Here is a 5,267-nt window from a genome sequence, read left to right on the forward strand (position 1 = left end):
ACACACACACTAAATAAATGTTAAAAAAAATAATAAAGTTTAAAAAAGATTTAACCTTGGCTGTCTGTGTCGGGCTGCTTACATAGATAGCTTAGTTTTAGCTTGCAAGGACTCTGTGCTTTGTGCCCAGAACACCCTGGCCCAGCCAGGTACACTCTATAACTCCCCTTCCCCATTCCCACCCACCCAGAACACCCTGGCCCAATGAAGGAATAGTAGATGACTCCCCTTCCCCATTCCTGGGGACTCCATAAAGTCCCTGTCTCCCCAGCCTTCGCTGCTGTTCAGGTCCACTGAGCAGCCCGGCACATGCTAGCTGCCATCGATACACGGCTCCTTTCGTGCCAGCTAACGTGAGTGTGGTCTTGTGCGGGTTCAACGGCACCTTTTCCAGACAGTTTTCCTGTCAATCAGCAGTGAGGCTTCTCCTTCTGTCTCCTCACCAACACTTGTTATTACCTGTCTTTTATCACGGCCATCTAAGCAGGTGTGACAAAGTATCTCATTGCTTTGATTTGCATTTTCTTGGTGGCTAATGATGCTGAGTATCTTTTCTTGGGCATTTGTATATCTTCTTTGCATATGTATCTCTCTGTACATCTATTCCAGCCAGGCATGGTGGTGCAGGCCTGTAACCCCAGCATCGAGAGGCTAATGTAGGAGTAACGCCATGAGTTCCAGGCCAGCCTGGGCTACGTAGTGAGTTCAAAGCCAGCCTGTATTACATAGTGAGACCCTGTCTCAAAAAAGAAAAGAAATACCTATTCTGGTCCTTTGCCTATGTTTGATTGAACTAATTTTTTTACTGTTGAGTTGCAATAGTACTTATATATTCTAGATACAATCTCTTACCAGTTACATGATTTGCAAAAATTTTCTCCCATTTTGTATGTAAATTGTCTTCCTCCTTTCTTGGTTCTATCCTTTTACTTTAAACTTAAATATATGACTATATTTGATGTTAGATTTTACAGACAGAATATTACTGGATCACTTATTTAACTAATTTGGATAATTTAATTTTTCTCTTTTCACTACTGTGTTTAAGCCATTAATATTTAGTATAAATTACTCACATATTTGAATTTAGGTCTGCCATTTTATCAGTTGTCCTTGATTTGACATCATTTTTTTTTTCTCCAAATGCCTTCAGGGCAGATTTGGCTGGCTGGAGTTGTGGGGATCGAACCACAGCAACCTGAGCCTGACTGCTTTGTTGAAGCAGCTACTTAAAGAACTGAGCTAAGGGGCAGGCCCCCCCCTTTTTTTTAATGGAACCAGGGATTGAACTCAGGCCCTGGCGCTTGCCAGGAAAGCGCTTATTCCACTGAGCCATCTCCCCGGCCCTGACATCATTTTCTTGTTTTCCTGTTTTACATTTCCCTGCTTCCCATTGCGTTATCTGAATCTTTTCTAACATTCTATTTTTGTCCCTGGGGTGGTTTTTTACTATGTCTCTTTGTATAGTTCTTTGCTCTTTTTTATGGTTGCCCAAGGAACTGCAAGAGACACGCTTACCTTTTCACAGGCAGCTTAGAAGCAGTCACTTCATCAATTCAGAGGAGAGGTAGAAACCTTCCCACCACCATTCTGACCCCTACGTGGCCACTTTTCCATTTCTGTCTTGTGTAGTCTGGCAATCGGTCTTGTATTTAGGGTTTACAGTCTTATTTTGAAGAACTCAGGAGTCGTGAAACAGTCTATCCTATTTGCTACATCTGTGGTTCTTCCTGCCTGCTGCTCAGGTTTCCTTCTTGTACCTTCCCTTCGCACTTGGACAAGCCACGCCATGTTATTCTGACACTCGTGGTTCAGAGACGACACCTGCAGCAGAACCTGATCGGTCCACCTGTGATGTCTTGTTCCTCTTTTCCCGCTCTGCAGTAACCGTCTCTGTCTTTCGTATCCTTAGATCAATCGTGGTGTGTCTGGGCATGTGTGTCCTTGAGTTTATCTTTTTTGGAGGTTGTTTACCTTCTTCCACTGGTCAGTTTATTTCTTTTGCCAAATTTGAGACTTTTCAGTCAATACGTTTTCAAATACTTTTCCTGTACTACACTCTCTTCTCTCCTGGAACTCTGATAATGCCAGTGTTAGACCTTCCAGTATTATTTGTCAGATTCTTCAAGCATTATGTTTTATAAATATCTCTCTCTCTCTCTCTCTCTCTCTCTCTCTCTCTCTCTCTCTCTCTCTCTCGGCAATCTCCAATAACCTTCAAGTTTCTTAACTCTTACCTATCTTTACTCCTCACATTTCCACTTGGTTGTTTATCTATCTATTCTGCTTCCTTGTGAATACTTTCTTTCCTCCATTTCTACACCAGAGCTCGGGGTGGTCGCCAAAGAACAAACTGAACGGGGTTCAGAATGGGAGAAGCACCCTATCATGGACCTACACCCAACTCTTTTTATTTTTTATTTTGAGACAATAAAAAGTATCTCTCTAAGTTGCTCAAGCAAGCTTTGGATTTCTGATCCTCCTGCCTCAGCCGTTGTAGAAGCTGTGGATTAGTGGGCAGGTCTGGAGGCGGGTCTGGAATTGCTGAGTGACCAGTGGGCCGCCCCCAGAGTGCAGGCTGGGGACAGCTAGCTGAGACAGGTGGAGAGCACGTAGTAGGGGTCCAGGTACTGGAAGGAACGGAAGGACCCACACAGGGACTTGCGGAAGCTCTAGCTTGCTGTGTGGCCTCGGGCCAGCAGCCTGGGTGAGCCACAGGGTCTGGAGGGCAGCCTGGGCACACGGAGCACACACGGGCTGCCCCGGGCTGCCTTCCCGTCCGACACAGCTGCAGGAAGGTCGCAGGGTCGCACGCACCCATGTTCTGAGCAGGGCTGCGGCCGTCTGCTCCCTCAATCTGAACACTGGAGACTTCGGCAGTGCAGCACAGACGCTGCGCGGGGTTCAGGCCGAGCGCGAGGAGCCAGCTTGGCTCCCGCGCTGCCCCTGCAGCCCCCACCAGTCACCTACGCTCTTCAGTCATCCTGCTGGTGCCGGGGCGACCTGTCCAGAGGCACCTGCGGGTCGACCCATGTGCGGCTGGGGAAGGGGCCCTCTCCCTGAGCACCTGTCGTTTTCAGAATGCGGGAGCTCCTGCTGTAGGAACCCGGGCGGCAGCGCCCCTGCTCTGCCTGCACTTCCTACAAAGGCGCCACCTTCTGGCCATAACGGGAAAGGCTGGGGGAGGAGGCCAGAGCAGGGAGGGTTTGCAGCTCCCTCGGGAACTGCAGCTCTCCCAGCAGACAGAGGACCCAACCTTGACCCACTTGCACAGGGAACCTAGCCAGTCAGGGCAGAGAGAGGGCTGCAGAGGGCAGGGGTGCCAGGGAGGTGTTGGTCAGAGGGTGCAGGCTTCACACAGACAGCAGGGCAAGTCAATGGTGATGCACTGTAGCCCCACAGGGTGGCAGGGCACACCTGTTACTCCAGCCAAGGAGGATGCTGAGGCAGGAGGGTCACAAATCCAAGCCCAGCCTGGGCAATTTAGCAGTAGCACAAGATCCTATCTCAAAATAAAAAGTAAACAAGAGCTGGGAATGTGGCTCAGTGCAAAGGTCCTGGGTTCAATCCCCAGGACCCCACAAAAAATAAAAATACTCAAGAATATCTAGATGGTAAATTTTAAATGTCTTTCTATAAAAATAGTAAATATATAGGTGATGGTTTCATATCAATTACTTGTTTTTGTTTTTGTTTTTGTTTTGAGACAGGGCCTCGCTATGCAGTTTGGGCTAGTCTTTTACTCACTTTTGTAGCCCCCAGGCTAGTCTTGAGCTCTCAGAGATCCTCCTGTCTCAGCCTCCTGAGTGCTGGGGTCACAGACATGCATCCAGTTCTCATGTCATGTCAATTCTCTCATTTTAACAAAACATTTCAACAAAAAGTATTCATTCTAAAATCTTAATTTTTTTTTAATGTAAAAAAGAAAGTTCCTGCTCCTTCTAAGTGCAGGTGCCACAAGCCTCCCAAGTGAGGTCACTGCACAACCTCGGGGTTCTCTGAAGCCCACCACGGAAAGTGAAGAGAACAGGAAAACAGGACTTACTCCATCCTGGGAGGACAGGCCCCCTCCAGCTCCCTTTGCAGAAGCCGGGGCTCCTCTACAGGAGTGCTTGTGCTCGGCTCTGGGCTTCAGCCAACCTGAGCCCAAGCTGGGGCCTGGGAGGGGTACAGGGGAAAACTTGCTGGTCCATGACACCTGGAATTTGGGAGTCCTTCCCTTCTCATGACCACTGGATTTCCAGGGATGTGACAAAGAACCTGAATAATCAGCTTAAAAAGAAGAAAATGGAGCCAGGCATGGTGGTGCATGGCTCTTATGCCAGCACTTTGAAGGCTGAGGCAGGAGGATCACCATGAGTCTAAACCCAGCCTGGGCTACATAGTGAGACTCTGTCTCCAAAACAAAACAAAAGAGGACTGGGGAGATAGCTCAGTGGAATAAGTGCTTCCCTGGCAAGCGCAAGGGCCTGAGTTCAATCCCCGGTTCCGCCAAAAAAAAAGAAAGAAAAAGAAAAAAGAAAAAAAAAAGATTAGCAGTTATTGACTCTAGGAGGGAAATCTATGCAGGAATATTGTGTAATTCTTCCAACTTTTTTATATGCTTAAGATTTTCTATAATAAAAAGTTAAGGAGGGGCTGGGGAGATGGCTCAGTGGAATAAGTGCTTCCCTGGCAAGCGCAAGGACCTGAGTTCAATCCCCAGTTCCGGAAAAAAAAAAAAAAGTTAAGGAATAAGAACTCAAAAGAAGAAATACAAATAGAAAGGTATAATGCAATTAAAAGGAAAGCAAGAACTTGAGGACTAGACAATGAAGAGAAAGCAAGGAGAACTAGGAAACATGACAGGGGAAGCCATACAGTTATATGTACAAGATGGGTAAGGTAATGATCCTGAGAATCTTCAGAAGATTTTCGAATCTAGCAGTTAACTGGAAGGATTCTCACTCTGACTAGCTATATATACTGACACCTGTGAACTAAGCAACTGCACTGAAGATGGCAATTTGTAATAGTAGGGTCATGCTTGGAGTGCCTGCCATTCTGGTCTTCTGAATACATGCTGCTTGTCATGACATGCCAGTTGCTGCCGTGCTGTCTCTCGGGTAGATGATTGTTTAAAAAGGAAGAAGGTGGTGAATGAAGGCAGGAGACAGGAAAAGGAGTGTTGCGGGACTGTCCTGCTACAATGCTATATATGGTTAGATTTCTGGACGTATGTGTAAACATATAATTCTTTATTCCTATTTTTATTTTTATTTTATTTT

General features: G+C 46.6%; 1 protein-coding gene across 5 annotated transcripts in view; it reads right to left on the reverse strand.

Annotated features, from left to right (window-relative positions):
• The window catches only part of Lrrc2 (leucine rich repeat containing 2), a 32,383-nt gene that overhangs the window by 21,882 nt on the left and 5,234 nt on the right, over positions 1–5,267 (reverse strand). Inside the window, exon 1 of one of the 5 annotated variants that reach the window (XM_023700743.1) lies at positions 4,046–4,066. The exons of 3 other annotated variants lie outside the window; for them this stretch is intronic. The gene's annotated coding sequence lies outside the window, so the exon portion shown is untranslated. Of the gene's footprint in view, positions 1–459; positions 655–4,045; positions 4,067–5,267 lie in introns of those variants that run through there. One more of the 5 variants, XM_023700741.1, reaches the window with a different exon arrangement.

The sequence above is a fragment of the Octodon degus genome, unplaced genomic scaffold, assembly GCF_000260255.1.
Source record: "Octodon degus isolate 3935 unplaced genomic scaffold, OctDeg1.0 scaffold00126, whole genome shotgun sequence".
NCBI lineage: Eukaryota > Metazoa > Chordata > Mammalia > Rodentia > Octodontidae > Octodon > Octodon degus.